Below are 16,481 nucleotides of genomic sequence, written 5' to 3'. Positions count from 1 at the left end.
TTCCTTTTTCAACCAATTTCTTATTTTACCAACTCTTTTCTTATCTTTTTTAATTTTCTTTTTTACACTTACATTCTATCCTTTCATTGTATTTAATTTTATTATTGTATATATTGTATATATATACTATATACATATACATATATACATATATACTATATACATACATATATATTCTATAGTATATATATAAGTTTTTCTTTCTTTACAATTTTTGGATGCAGTTTCTTCTAACAAATAGACCAAAATACACCCAGATTCTGGGTGCTTTGTTCTCTTCACCTGTTTGGTCATATTCTCTCTCTTTTTTTTCTTTTCCTTTTTTTTTTTTTTTTTGGTTAAAGTCTTTTTTAATTTCCATCTTTACACTTACATTCTATCCTTTCAATGTAATTAATTTTATTTTTGTCTATATATGTTTTTCTTTCATTACAATTTTGGGATGTAGTTTCTTCTAACAAAAAAACCAAAATACACTCAGGATATAGTGTATTGCTCTGTTCTGTTCCCCTGTCTGTTTATACTTTTTTGTCTTTTAATTTTCATTTTTACAGTTACATTCTATTCTTTCAATGTATTTAATTTTATTTTTGTATATATATAAGTTTTCCTCTCTTTACAATTGTGGGATCTAGTTTTATAATAAACAGAACAAAATACACACAGTGTATTGCTCTGTTCTGTTCACCTGTCTAATTATATTCTCTTTTTATTTTATTTTATTCTATTCATATATTTTAGTTTTGGGTCTCTTCTGATTTGTTTAGTGTATATTTCCCTGGGGTCACTGTTGCCATTTTAGTATTTTATTCTCTTGTTCATCTATTTTTCTCTGGACAGAATGACAAGATGGAAAAACTCACCTTAAAAAAGAGAACAAGAGGCAGTACTGACTTCCAGGGACCTAATCAGTATGAATTAAGTAAGATGTCAGAACTAGACTTCAGAATAACAACTATAAAGATACAAGCTGGGCTTGGAAAAAGCATGGAAGACCCTCGAGAATTCCTATCTGGAGAAATAAAAGAACTAAAATCTAATCAAGTTGGGGAAAAAAGGCTATTGATGAGATGTAATCAAAAATGGAGGCTCTAACTGCTAGGATAAGTGAGACAGAAGAGAGAATTAGTGATATAAAAGACCAAACGATGGAGAATAAAGAAGCTGAGAAAAAGAGAGATAAACAACTACTGGATCACGAGGAGAGAATTTGAAAGATAAGTGATACCATAAAGTGAAACAATATTAGAATAATTGGGATCCCAGAAGAGGGGGTATATTGGAGCAAATTACAGCAGAAAGGTATATTGGAGCAAATTACAGCAGAAAACATCCCTAATCTGGGGAAGGACATAGGCATTCAAGTCCAGGAGGCACAGAGAATCCCCTTCAAAATCAATAAAAAAATAGGTCAACACCTTGACATATAATAGTGAAACTTGCAAATCTCAGAGACAAAGAGAAAATCCTGAAAGCAGCTCAGGACAAGAGGTCTGTAACATACAAGTGTAGAAATATCAGATTGGCAGCAGACCTATTCACGGAGACCTGGCAGGCCAGAAAGGACTGGCATGATATATTCAGAGTGCTAAATGAGAAAAATATGCAGCCAAGAATACTTTATCCAGCAAGGATATCATTCAAAATAGAAGGAGCAATAAAAACCTTCCAGGTCAAACAGAAACTAATAAAAGAATTTGTGATCACTAAACCAGCCCTGCAAGAAATTTTAAAGGGGAACCTGTAAGCGAAGAGAGAGCCCAAAAGTAACATAGACCAGAAAGGAACAGAGACAGTCACTATACAAGTAATACAATGGCACTAAATTCATATCTTTCAATAGTTACTCTGAATGTAAATGGGCTAAATGCCCCAATCAAAAGACACAGCATATCAGATTGGATAAAAAATTAAGACCTATCAATATGCTGCTTACAAGAGACTCATTTTAGACCCAAAGAAACCTCCAGATTTAAAGTGAGGGGGTGGAAAACCATTTATCATGCTAATGGACATCAAAAGAAAGCTGGAGTAGCAATCCTTATATCTGACAAATTAGATTTTAAAACAAAGATGGTAATAAAAGATGAGGAAGGACACTATATCATATTTAAAGATCTAAAAATTGTAAATATTTATGCCCCTAAATAGGAGCAGCCAATTATATACACCAATTAATAACAAAACTAAAGAAATACATTAATAATAATACAATAATCGTACAGAATAATACAGAATCTGTTTAAGACTCTCTCCCTCTCCCTTTGCCCTTCCCCCCTGCATGTCCCTCACCTCTCTAAAATAAATAAATAAATCTTGAAAGAAAAAGAAAAATCATACCAACAGCTCAAGAGATGCTAAAAATGTATTTGTTAAAATCCAACATCCATTCCTGATAAAAATACTTGGTGAACTGAGGTTAGAAGACAATTTAATATTATTTAAAATTTAATAATTTAAAATTAATTAATTTAATTAATACAAATTATTATATGACCAAATTAATGATATTCTCATTAAAGTTATGAACAAAGATAAAAGTACCCATTCCCAGGGGCACCTGGGTGTCTCAGCTGGTTGATCATCTGACTCTTGGTTTCAGCTGAGGTCATGATTTGATGGGTCTTGAGATGGAGCCCCATGCCAGGCCCTGTGCTCTATGCAGTTTGCCTTAGACCCTCTGTCTCTGCCCCTTCCCCATTTGTGTACTCTCTTGCTCTCTCTCTCTCAAACAAATAAATAAAATTTTTAAAAAAAAAAAAAGCACCCACAATCACCACTATTTTTCAATATTGAATTGTGCAGGTTGTTTTACAGAGAAATACGAGAAAAATTAACAAGACTGGAAAGTAGAAAACAAATTATTTGCATACATCATTAGTTCATAATGAGAAAATTCAAGAGAGTAAACTGAGAGTCATTAGAACTAAAAGGAGATTTCAAAGTGGTAGCAAGCTATGAGATAACCATATACAAATACAAAGGCTTCTGGCAAAGCAGAAATAACCAGTTAGAAAACATAACAGGAAACAAATCTTTTTCATAAAGTGACTAAAAAGAGAGAACAACTTGGAGTAAACATAACAAGAAATAAGCAATGTCTAGATAAATAAAATTGTATGCTTTATATATGAAAATATAGAATTAACCTTGAAAAAAAATGGAAAGACCTTCCAAGTCTCTAAATGAAAATAATTTACTATTTACAAGATGTTAATCCTTTCCCCAACTTAACTGATAAGTTTAATGTAATTCCGATATTAATTCTTGCCAGTTTTTGTTTTTTAATGTATTTGTTTTTAAAAACTGGCAAATTGATAAGAATAGCTTATATGGAAGAATATGTAGGCAAGAAGTCATTTTTAGAAAAGAAATATCCTGAAGGTAGGTCATCTCGAGTAGCTATCAAAACATACTACTAAATAATGTTAGTAAAAGTCAGTAAAGTTAGTAAGTTAGTAAAGTTAGTAAAAAGAAGTTAGTAAAACAGTATGATATTGGTAAAGAAAATAAAAGGCCAATAAAACAGAAAAGAGAGCCTAAAAATAAACCTAGGTTTTGGAGGAAAATTATAATAAAAGGAGCATTGAAAATCAGAGCAATTAATTAATGTTTTTAGAAATTTTTGTATCACGGGCGCCCGGGTGGCTCAGTTGGTTAAGCCTCTGCTTTCGGCTCAGGTCATGGGTCAGGCTCAGGGTCCTGGGATTGAGCCCCATGTTGGGCTCCCTGCTCAGTGGGGAGTCTGCTTCTCCCTCTGCCCCTCCCCCTGCTCATGTTCTCTCTCTCTCTCTCAAATAAATAAATAAAATCTTTAAAAAAAGAAAGAAATTTTTGTACCGGCCAGATCAGCAAAGATTAAAAAGTTTGATAATACACTTCATTGGCAAGAGAGTGTGGAAACAAACAGGTTTTCTTATACCCTGATAGGTGGGAATATAAATTAGTCCAACCTTCCTGGAGCATTTAAGCAATATATTTTAAAATGTAAAATACTCATACCCTTTGATAAAACAAATTCTATTTCTAGAAATTCCTTCAGAAAAAAAAAAAGTCAGCAATGATGCAGCTATGAGACTCTTTATTGCTTAAAATATCAAAAAAATTGAGAATCTAAATATCAATGAAGAAAAAATAGGTTAAATACATATCCATAGGTTAAATACCTCCATCTGAATGGATCAAGAAAGGTGCCTGTTATAGGTTTTATGTGGAAAAAAGCAATTTGCAAAATAGTGTAGTATGATTCCACCTCTGTTAGGTATTAAGGGGTGGGTGGTGGGGGGCAGATATGTAGGCACAGAATAAAATCTATTCAGATGTGCACAATCTATTTGCATCTGGGGATTGGATTCTGGGGACTCTACTTTGTTCATTCCTATAATCCTTGAATTTTAGTACAATGTGCATATATTTCTTTTATTATTAGAAAAAAAATCTTTTTAAATGTTTCTATTTTAAGAAGTAGAGATAATTAGTACATAATATGTTTGATTTTTTTAAATCTCAAAATGCTGGTTTCATGGGTGGAAAAATCATGAAAATGTCTTTGATCATGACAAGAATGGATCATTAAACTTAATTGCTGTGACAACCTTTAGAGGAAGACATTGAGAATCCTTTCAAATCCATGATGGCCAGGATTAATTTTTTATCAAAAAAATAGGTCACATTCTGTGGAATTCAAGGGTATTTCAGTGCCCCTGGTCCGGAACTCCTCCCAACCCCTCCCTCTTATCCCTTCCCCAAAACCCAAATACCATATACATAAGACTTGTAATCATTTGGCTCTAAGACTTCTTTGTTGCCTTTAAAATGAAATTGTCCCTAGGAAGTCTAATCTATTCTGTTTGATAACATTTATATTTAGAATATGTAAGTCTGTGAGCCCTTTTCCTGACAGTGGGCTTAGAGATGGGCCAGAAGAGAGGGTAACGATATATGGGTACCATTAGGGTCCACTTTGTCTCTCTTTTGGGGGGCAGCACTGGTAGCTGTGGAAAACAAACTGAGAATAGATTTAACATAATACACAGAAAAGATGAGCAGAAATAGGTCAAAACATTTTAAATGGCACCAAACTAGTAAAAGAGACTCAAGCAGGATTCTAAGACTGAAAGCTTGGAAGCTAGAACAGTATTTTGACTTTTTTTAAAACAAGAAAATGCATTATTATTTTACTAATAAAATAAATTACTAATAATAATTGAATTAATAATAATCCTAACAAGCTGAAAACAACCTAAAATGTAGAGAATGGTTAAAGTAATTATGATATATGCAGACAACACATACAATTGAATACAATACAGCCATTAAAATGATAAAAAAATATTTCTATATTTAATATATCAAGATGTTCAAGATATATTATTAAGGGAAAAAAGATTATATAATAGGATATCTGGAAGAGTCTCATTTTTTAAGTTGGTTAGATAGATTTAGAGATAAATACACACACAAGCACATTTCTTTACACTCTGGGGCCCAGGACCTTTTCCCAGTAAAATCACCCTGTTCTCTTTTAGAGTCTCCACGGGTTGCTTATTTTAACGTACTCCTCAATTATGCTCTCTTGTTCCTTCACTGCAACGCCCTCTTTGCTTCTGCTGCACTCTGCCCAGAGCTACTGGTAGAATGCTCGTTCCCAACACAAGAGGTTGCCTCCTAGAGATCCAGGAACCTATAGACCAATGCAGCACAAAATAAAGTTGACCTCAGTGCTCACTGCTCTGGAGACCTGCTATGCTCTGACTGAAAAGTGAAGAAAACCCCTTCCCACTCCTGCTTCCTTTGTCGTCTAAGCCTTTTGCCTAAAGTCTCTGTTTCCATAGACCTAAGATATACAAAGCAAGTGGGTGAGCTTTTTGGGACAGCAGGGGAAAAAAAAAAAAACCAAGAAGGCACATAACACACATCACTAAATCCTTTCTATTCCCTAAATTTTTGCTCATCAGGAGTTCCCATCTCAAGCCTAGTCCAGATAACATAATCAAAAGTCCTTTATGTAAATCAACCTTTACAAATCAACACCTGCTTCACCCAACGCCTTCCTCCAGCACAGCAAGGCTGTGATACCAGTTCAGGCTCAACCAATTCCCCACCCCAACCAACTAACCCCACACAAACACGTGTACACACACTGAACTAAAAACAGTATTTACCTCTGGGTAGGATTATGGGGGATTTTTGTTTCTTTTTGATTATTTACATTTTCTGCTTTTTCTACAAAGAATGTGGGTAATTTGCAAGTTTTTCTAACTTAAATTTTAAAATCACACTCAAGGCCACACATACAACATTAACAGTGTTTCTCTTTGGGTGGTCAGACTATTGGGGAATTCTTTTTGTTTTTAATTTTTGAAAATGTGCAAATTTTCTAGAATAACTATAATCCCTTTTTAAGTGAAAATGAATATATATGCCTTTACTTTCCTGAGAAATTTAGTTGTGGATTTTTCTGAGAGATTTAATTGTGGATAGAGATGTGAGCTACAAGTCGGATTGGTTCTTAGAAGTGAGTGTTGAAATTCTGGTCAAGAAGAAGGTCCTTTCAGAAAGAATGGGTGGATTGGTTGGGAAAAGAAAGTGGGGTGGGAGGAGAGCAGCAGAAGAAGAATGAATTAGAGATTGAATAGGTGGATTGGGAAGGAAGAGGAAGATTGATAACGAAGATGCAGGAGAGACAGACAATCCATTGGTGTGGTTGCATACTTGCATTTTAGTGGTAAACAGGACTTGTGATCAGTCATCTTCAAAGTGAAGTTCTTCAATTTTACAACTCCTAATCAAGTTTTACTTAGTTAGCCAGGATGTGAAAACCACAAGTAAAACACTAAGGTGAAAGGTGTAGTTTTAAAAGGACAGCCATGGTTTCCATTCACTTAAGGATAGGGTAGGTGTCTGTCATACTGTGACAGGGGCAGTTGAGATGGAAGTGGAAAGAGAACACAAAGAAAGTGCAGGCAAGAGGCAGCTCACTAAAACCTGTCTCTTCTGATGACTACAACAACAAAGTCCAGATGAAGTACAAAAAGCAACAACCTAAAGAATCTGAAAAGCAAAGAAACTTAAATAAGGAGGGGAGCCAAAAGCTGTAAAAGCAATTTGTGCAGGGGTGGGGTTCTCATTTTATTTCCTCTTTTGTTCACATTCTTGAGCCAAGGGCAGTCATGCAATGGAGCTGCAATGGTGGTGCTGCAGACAGCTAACACCTCAAGAGAAGTCCCTCCATCTGGAAAGACTGGGAAAGGTGACCACTTGAGCTAGAGAATATGAGAGAGAATCTGGGGTTTTTGTGTATGTGTGTGTATCCCTTCTCTCAGAGCCTGCCAAGGGAGGCACTCTAGCAGAGTCAGCCAGGATGTCAAATGGCATGGTCAGCTAAAATCCCAATAAAAACCTTGTCTTTCTGGTCAAACAAACTGAAAAAAAAGGGGGGGGGGGGGGGCCTTGTGATCCAAAGAGAATTGGAGTAAATTACTGGGTAAATTTTCTCTCTTTTTTCACTCTCCCCTTAGCACCAAAAGTGGTCCTGGTCACAGGAACTATGTAGCAGCACGGCATCCAAGACTCTAAGAGAATCCCACCTATTTGGCCCAGAGGACCAAGAACAGGGGGCTCTGCAGGTGGGGGAATGTGGGGGAATCGTGGATAGGAGGGAGTTAGAGAATTAGAGAAAGGACTCTCTCAATTCTGTGTATGAACTGGCACAAGACACAGTCTTAACCCTGAGCTGCACATGCATGGAACATATTCAAAGCAGCCTAGCAAAGATTCCAAAAATTGAGATGACAATGGAACTATCACCCACAGAATATAGCCAGACAGTCTGAAATAACCCAAGTGGATTACCTGTTAAAATACCCCAACAAGTCACGGGGCACCTGGGTGGCTCGAAGTGTCTGCCTTCGGCTCAGGTCATGATCCCAGGGTGCTGGGATTGAGCCCCATATCAGGCTCCTGGCTCAGCAGGGAGCCTGCTTCTCCCTCTCCCTCTGCCTCTCCCCTGCTCATGCTCTCTCTCTCTCTATCTCTGCGTCTCAAATAAATAAATAAAATCTTTAAAAAAAAAATACCCCAACAAGTCAACATTCTCTGGGGGATTTTAGTGGGAATCATTCATATTCAATATTCAAAATGTCTGAAATACAATCTAAAATTACTCAACACACAAAGAACCAAGGAAAGATGACCAATTTGTAAGGGAAAGACAATAAATGCCAATATCATGTCCTCCCTAAGTACATGTTATGAAATAGCCTAAGGTATGCATAGCTCCCATCTCTAGCTTTGTTTATTTTCAGGGGTTGTTTCCTTCTTTGACCCACTGTTTCTGGCTCCAATTTAGGACCCAAGATTGAAGTACAAAACAAACCCAAGTTTGGAAAGGAAGGTGGAAAAGTTTGTTCTAACAGAATGTGTCCACCTGACCACTGAAATACCTAACCTAGCTTCTTAGTTTTTATTCGTTGCTAACATTAAGTATTTATTAAGCAATCATAACACACCTACTGGGCAAGAAAAACAGATCATTGCTATGCAGCTACAGGAAAATACAGAGCCAGAGTCCCCAACCTTCAAGAGTCCATTCTGGACGAAGAGTAAACACACGCCTTTGTGTTTTCACAGATTGTGCTTACTGGGGCATTCCCAAACTCCCTTTCATGGTGACATACCTCTAGGCGATGAAATTTTCCAGAACCCACATGGGCAAAGTGGCTGTGCGGAGAAAATACCCTAAAACTCAAAGTGTTTCTGGGGGAGGTAGTGGTTCTACTCATGCTGGAGGAGGACAAGGGAGATGAAATCTGAAGGAACAGACGGTTAGAGTTTCGAGTCCAGCCTCAGGGAACTGATCTCAGTAGGGCAGCTAGCATTGCTTGTGCCAACCCCATGCCTCCAGTCGTCCCACAGGCAGGTGTTGTTAGTGACCATGATAAAATGGAGTGTGGCCCACTATGGCTAAAGAACTATGCAAATCTCCCAGATTTGAATTTGAATTGAATTAGCTATATCTTTTTTTTAAATTTTATTTATTTATTTGAGAGACACAGAAACAGTGACAGAGATAGTGAGAGACAGAGCACAAGTGGGGAGGAGAGGGAGAAGCAGGCTTCCCACTGAGCAGGGAGCCCAAAGTGGGGCTCGATCCCAGGACCCTGGGATCATGACCTGAGCCAAAGGCAGACGCTTAAACAACTGAGCCACTCAGGCGCCCTGAATTAGCTATAGCTTAATAGGCAACAATTTATTTTTATTATATGCTTGAATAATAATGTAAAAGAGAAAAAGGGATGGGAGAGAAGAAATGTTTAGAGGAAAAGGGATGAAAAAAACTGAGAAGAGGTCAGGAAAAAGTGTTATCCTATAAGCTCACTGAGGTCTTATCCTGGCACCTTGCACAATGGCTTATACATAGAGAGGCAAATTCTTGCTGAATGGACGAACAAGAGAATGAGGAAGGAAAAGGGGAGGGAAACAACATATATGAATAACTTAACTTTGTAACTAGTTTAAAATATTCAGTCTCTTTAAATGGTAAGTAAATCTGCCTTTATATAAAAAGGCAACACCAATGATATTCCAGCTCCTCTAGTTGGAAGTGTGTACTCTCAACTGTTTGTTTATCCTCTATTACAGATGAATGAGCCCTATATCCCACCCCGCTCCCTTTATGATCAGGGTATTGATCCTAGAGACAGGACCATGGAACAGAGCAAAGCTAACAGTTCCCAGTGAGACCTGAACCCATGGTTTGGCTTGCCCTGGAACTGTGCTCTCAACTAACATAAGATGAAGGCTGAATGCTTATTCACAAGAACTGACTACATACGTAAGTGGGTACACAAAATAATAAACCTCTCTGTCCATGGGGAGTCCCAGAAGAGTTTCACTGACTGACTTATACATGTAATTACTTTGTTGATACAGCCTTAATTGCCTAGCTGTCTGTACAATGAAAGAATTTAGTTTAGAGACACTTGAGCTCAGTATCTAAGGACTACGACAAGCCCACATTCCTTCTCCGTGGAACATAGGGATCTTCTCTTTCAATGGCTAAATCCCAGCCACTTGCTAAAGATGACTCAGTGCTCAGAAAGCTCTAGAGAACAAATATCAGAGGAAGAGAGCACTGCCTCTGCCAAACACCCCATTTCTCCCACCCAAGATGTATATGCCCCCTAAGTATCACACAGTCTGGAAGCTAAGGACGGGGACAATGACGACAGGTCTGGAATTGAACAATAGTCGCCCTAGATAATGTTTCTATAAGGAGAATTCTTCTATTTAAGAGACTAAAATTACTTCTCAAATTTAGTTTTTGAAACCATGGTGTTGAAAAACACTGGTTGAGAATCTGGAATCTAGTGTTTATTGAGGTTATCTGGGCCCTTCCATACTCTGACGAGCAAGCAGTGACTCTCTGGAAGAAGGGACAAATCTGGGAACCTGAGCTCAGCACCAGTTTAGAGACCCACTGCCACTTCCAGGCCACTAGAACGCTATGAAATTTAACCTTAATTATGGGTCTCATGGCAATAAGGGGTATTTGGTATAGATTTTAAGGAGCATGGGCATCCTCTCCTTGGTGACATGTCAGTTCCAGGTAAGGGAGTTACAGGGTTTTGGGGGAGTGTGGACTCCTCGGATACAGAAAGTCAGGCAAGGGAGACTCTGAGTGACTCAAGATTCTCAGTTTCATTTGAGTCTAACCAGAACTCCCTATTTCAAGTTTGAGTATCCTATTCTCTTCTGATCCTTTCTGGTCCCTTCCACACTGGAAACTTGGCAAGGCTATGAATTCAACAAAATGAAGTTTTGCATTTGATTTTCAACAGTATCAGCCCTGCGATTATAAGAAATAAAAAATCCTTTTAGGGCTGCCATGGAAGTTCTCTGAATCTCAGACCAAAAATTGAACCAAGAGTTTAGGGATCTGAAATTTTCACTTTTCTATAACCACTCCACTATACTACCATCCTGCAGTGTTGTCCTTGCAGGGGTTGCTACTGCCATGTGCACAGCCGCTGGGGCCCCCAAAGCACCTGCTTCAGTTGACATTTCATTACAGTCAAACATGTGTGATCATTTGATTGTTATGCCATTGAGTGTCATGTAGTACCAGCATTGTATTTCCCATTGGCAAGGGGCTCAGACCAAACCAACCCCAAAAGACAATCATGGAGGTTTTCTTCTAGGATATTCTTGGTACGAATTTCCATTTTAGTCAGGGTCCAGTCAAGAGACAGAAACCACCAGTAATTCAAACAGGGAAAGCCTAATATAAAGAACTATTCACTCCGTTAAAAGGTGGCTAGTTAGTGAAAAAGGCAAAAGAGAAACTTATGTTGTCATAGAGGTGGTGACCACAGACTATGGCTATCACATATAGGGCTAAAGGAATGGTAAACAAGAAGGAAACTTCAAAATATAGAGAAGGGATGTACCAGGCAAAGATTAGGCCTCTCCAGGATGGCTTAGCTGCTAAAGAAACATGCCACCCACCACTGGGATGAAGAAGAAATCTTCTAGAAGACATTTACTCGCTGGAGCCATGGGAGCAATCCATCGCCACAAAGAATACTGCTGGGGCCAGTATTGAGAGAATCCCTCCAGCACACCTTCCACCCCCAGTCTGAGCCTAACATCAACCCCACTGGCAGAGAAAAACTACAGTTTGCACAGTACAGCTCCAGGATTGTAAAGCAGGACAAAGACAAAGGTGGATTTGGATCTAAGGGAAAATAAACTAATAACCGAAACACCTGAATACAGGGGCTGGTAGTAAAGATGGAGGGACATGAACAATTACAAGATATACATGAGAGGCAAAATCACTGAACTTGGACTTACTCCTGGGAGGTAAGTAAAAGGAGTCAGGATGACTTTCTTCAAGAGAGAAGGGGAAAACTGGGGATGTCCAGTCTTGTATCAAATGAGTTTTTGTGGGGAAAATAGGGAATTAAGAATTACATTTTGGGCATATGTCATAAGATGCACACAGGTCAAGGCGTTAAATGGGCAGATAGGTGGCAATACAAATCTTGAGTTTGGCCAAAGATAAAAATGAGCATTATCGGCATATAGATGCTACTTAAGGCCACAGGACTCGATGATATCACCTCCAAAGGAACTAGAGATAGATGAAACAGTCAAGGAATGTGCCCTGAGAAGCTCCAGCATGTAGAAATCAGAGAAGAGATGAGGAGTCAGTAAAGGAAACAGAGAAGTCAGGGAGAGGAGGAAAAAATCAGGAGAATGGCGTTATGGAAGCAGAGAAAGAAATGCTTCCCTAAAAAGGGATCAACTTTGTCTAATATGTTGAAAGTGAAGAAAAGCTTCCATTGGCTTTAACAAGATGAGTTTTAATGGATAGAGGAAGAGAAAAAGAGAGGAACAGAGAAATGAGTGGAAGCAAGAGGAAATGTTGGGACAACAGAGCTGTCCAATATGGTAGCCTCTAGCCACAGGTAGCTACTGAGCACTTGAAATGTGACTGTGCAAAGTGAGATGTGCTGTAAGTATAAATTACACAAAGACTTGGTACAAAAAATATTAAATAATCTCATTAATAATTTTTATATTAATTGCATATTAAAATGAGTTTTGTAGATACTGGGTTAAATAAAATACATTACAATTAATTTTACCTTTCTTTTTACTTTTTTAACATGACTGCCATAAAATTTTAAATTACATGTGTGGCTCACATTATATTCCTGTTGGAGAGAACTGTACTAGAGCATGTTTGTATGCTAATAGAACGAGCAGAAGAGAAGCACAGGTTGATGACGTAGGAAGAAAAAGAGTGAACAGAAGAGGGAAGACCTGAATAAGTTTAAGTAGATGGGAGGAGGGATACAATCACAGGTGGGCAGACAGAAAGATAGGTGTCATAGGCAGATATTTGTCTTATCCCTTATTTTTAATTTTTTTTAAGATCTATTTATTTATTTATTTATTTTTTATTTGAAAGAGAGGGGGTGGAGGGAGAGAGAGAATCTCCAGCAGACTCCCTGCTGAGCATGGAACCAGACATGGGGCTCAATCTCACAACCCTGAGATCATGACCTGAGCCAAAAAACAAGAGTTGGACATTCAACCAACAGCCACCCAGATACCCCTGTCCTATCTTTTAAAAGGAGACACAATCCATTCATTTTAAATAGTCATTGAAGGCTTAATAAACATTTGTCAAGGTCTAGGTTGCAAATAAAATCTCTATATGCTTCTGAAGGTACAGATCAAATTGCAATAAAACAAGAAATTAATAAGAAAAAAATATCAAACCCAATCTAATCACATGAACATTATAAAACAGTTTTCTAAATAACTCTTGGGTTAAAGCGGAAATCAATACTAAAATACAGAATGTTTAGAAATTAATAAAACCCACTACATTTCAAATCTTATGGGATACCATGAAAACCTTAACTGAAAAGAAAATTCAGAGATTTTAGTGATCTTACTAATATATATAAATGACTGAAAATAAATGATTTAAGCATCCAATTCAAGAAACTTAAAAAAGGGGCACCTGGGTGGCTCAGTCGGTTAAGCAACTGCCATCGGCTCAGGTCATGATCCTGGGGTCCTGGGATCGAGCCCCAGGTCCAGTTCCCTGCTCAGCGGAGAGCCTGCTTCTCCCTCTCTCTCTCCCTGCCACTCTGCCTACTTCTCTCTCTATCTCTCTGTCAAATAAATAAATAAAATCTTAAAAAAAAAAAAGAAACTTAAAAAAAATCAAACCAACAGAAAATAGGAGAAAGCAATAAAAATAAAAGGAGAAATTAATGAACTAGAGAGCACAGCAAAACAGAAGTGCATAGACCTGATAAATAAAAAATAGGGTTTTTTTGGTCTCTGCTACAACACAAAAATCATTAGTAAGTCTGATCAAGTAAATAAAGGGCAAGAAAATACAAATATATATATATAATGGGAAAGGGAGTATAACCAAAACTAGAGTTTTTTAATTCTCAGATTTCTTATATATGCCAGTAAATTACAAAGTCTACATGAAATAGATTTTTTTTTAAGTAAGCTCTGTGCTCAGTGTGGAGCTTGAACTCATAACCCAGAGATCAAGAGTCACATCTCCACCCACTGAGCCAGTTAGGTGCCCTGAAATAGATTTTTTTAAATATAAATTACTAATATTGGCTCACAGAGAGAAAATTAGCCAAATAATCAAAGAACTTGAAAATGTAGCAAAAGATCTAACTTCAAAAAAAGCACTAGTTTCAGATGACTTTATCAGAAAGTCTTACATATCTTAAAGAACACTTAATTCCTGAGTTATTTAAATTATTCAGATAATAAAAATTATGACAAGCTTCCCAATTTACTTTAAGAAGTTTAATCCTGATACTAAAAGCAATGCCAACAAAAATAAAATATATCTTGGTTCATTTTTACTAATGAATATACATTTAAAAATCTAAAATAAAGGGGTGCCTGGGTGGCTCAGTTGGTGAAGCATCTGACTCTTGATTTTGGCCCAGGTCATGATCTCAGGGTCATGAAATCAAGCCCCGTGTAGGGCTGGGCATGGAGCCTGCTTAAGATTCTCTCTCTCTGGGGCGCCTGGGTGGCTCAGTTGGTTAAGCGACTGCCTTCGGCTCAGGTCATGATCCTGGAGTCCCGGGATCGAGTCCCGCATCGGGCTCCCAGCTCAGCAGGGAGTCTGCTTCTCCCTCTGACCCTCCTCCCTCTCATGCTCTCTGTCTCTCATTCTCTCTCTCAAATAAATAAATAAAATCTTTAAAAAAAAAAAAAAAAAGATTCTCTCTCTCTCCCTCTGACCCCTGCCCCCCACTCATGCGCTCTCTCTCTCTAAAATTTTTTTTTAAAATCCAAAGTAAAATATTAGCAAGTCGAATGTATCAGACTATGAGATATGTTTGATGGCAACTAACAGAAATCCTGACTCAAATTCTCTTTAAAAATAAGGATATTTCTTGACTTAGAAGTATGTCTAGAGGTAGAATAAGTTTCAGGGCAGGTTGTAGGTTCAATGACGCTATTAAGAATCTAGATCTTTTTTTTTTTTTTAAGATTTTATTTATTTATTTGACAGAGACACAGCGAGAGAGGGAACACAAGCAGGGGGAGTGGAAGAGGGAGAAGTGGGCTTCCCGCGGAGCAGGGAGCCCGATGCGGGGCTCTATCCTGGATCCTGGGATCATGACCTGAGCCGAAGGCAGACACTTAACCAACTGAGCCACCCAGGCGCCCCAAGAATCCAGATCTTTTCCATCATTCTGCTCTGCTGCTCTTGGTATTATGTCATTCCTGGTTTTGCAGCAACATAACTGCAATATTTCTAAGCAAAATTTCCAGAAGAAGATGAAAAACTCACTCCCTTTGATTTTCACTCAGGAATGAGAATGGTTTTCCCAGAAGTTCTCCTAGTGGACATTATGTCTCATTAGCAAGTATTGGATCGAATGCCCATTCTTGAACCAATCCCAGTAAATGACACCATACTATTTTAGTCCAGAGTATGAGAATCCCCTGTAAGACTTGTTAAAACACATATTGCTCGGGGTCCCATCCCCAGAGTTCCTGATTCAGCAGGTCTGGCATGGGGCTTGATAATCTGCATGTCTAATAAATCCTGTGGGAAGGTAAATATTCAGGAGGAAACAAAGGCAGTAATGTATGTTTGTGGATTTCTCTAGTGCCATGTCTAAACTGTTAAAGAGTCTGTCTCCAACAAAAGGAGAATTTATGTCCTGCCTTTTATGAAAAAGAGGAGCTTTTCCTGGCTTTGCTGAGTTGCCTTCAGCTCAAAATAAATTTTATGTCAAAGAGGCATATATGGGAATAACATTCTGGTTTCTTTGCGTAGGTATGTTATTGATATTAAATCTTATTTTTTAAACCCTTATAATAAATTCATTTACTTTTAGCCAGCTTGACAACACAAGATAAGATTTTCTCTCTCTCCTTGTCTTCTTCCCAACTTTCTGTATCTATTTAGTTTTTATCCTTTATCCTCCTCTTTTTTTTTTTTTAATTTGGAAACAAACTTTAAATAACCTCTAACCTAGGACAAGATTACTTTCCATTTTCTTTAACAAAGACACATCATACCTCATATCTTTTTTTTTAACCAAAAACATATCCTGCCTTATTTGTATATTTTCCCTACAGAATTTTTTTCCTTATTATTTCTAGCATTTTTAGTTACATATATTGATTAGAATTTTTAACTCTTAGAAACTCTAATTTTAGTGAAAACTAGGAAGCTGCTGGTTGTGAAGTGTTTGTTATATACCAGCATTCTGTAGTAGATTGGCAAATGTATAAACATATCATTTCAGAATTTCTAGAAGCATATGCTTTTTTCTATAGATAGTTTTTTCAGTGTGGCAAGAAGATCCACACTATGAACAGACCCAAATATCTTTTGTCTCCCTGTAAGAAAAAGCCAAAGTAGGTAAATTTATATTTAGCATTTAATGTTTCAGCAT

Source organism: Mirounga leonina, unplaced genomic scaffold, assembly GCF_011800145.1.
Source record: "Mirounga leonina isolate KUSES-001 unplaced genomic scaffold, KU_Mleo_1.0 Mir_154, whole genome shotgun sequence".
Taxonomy (NCBI): Eukaryota; Metazoa; Chordata; class Mammalia; order Carnivora; family Phocidae; genus Mirounga; species Mirounga leonina.
Note: the sequence above shows the minus strand (reverse complement) of the source record.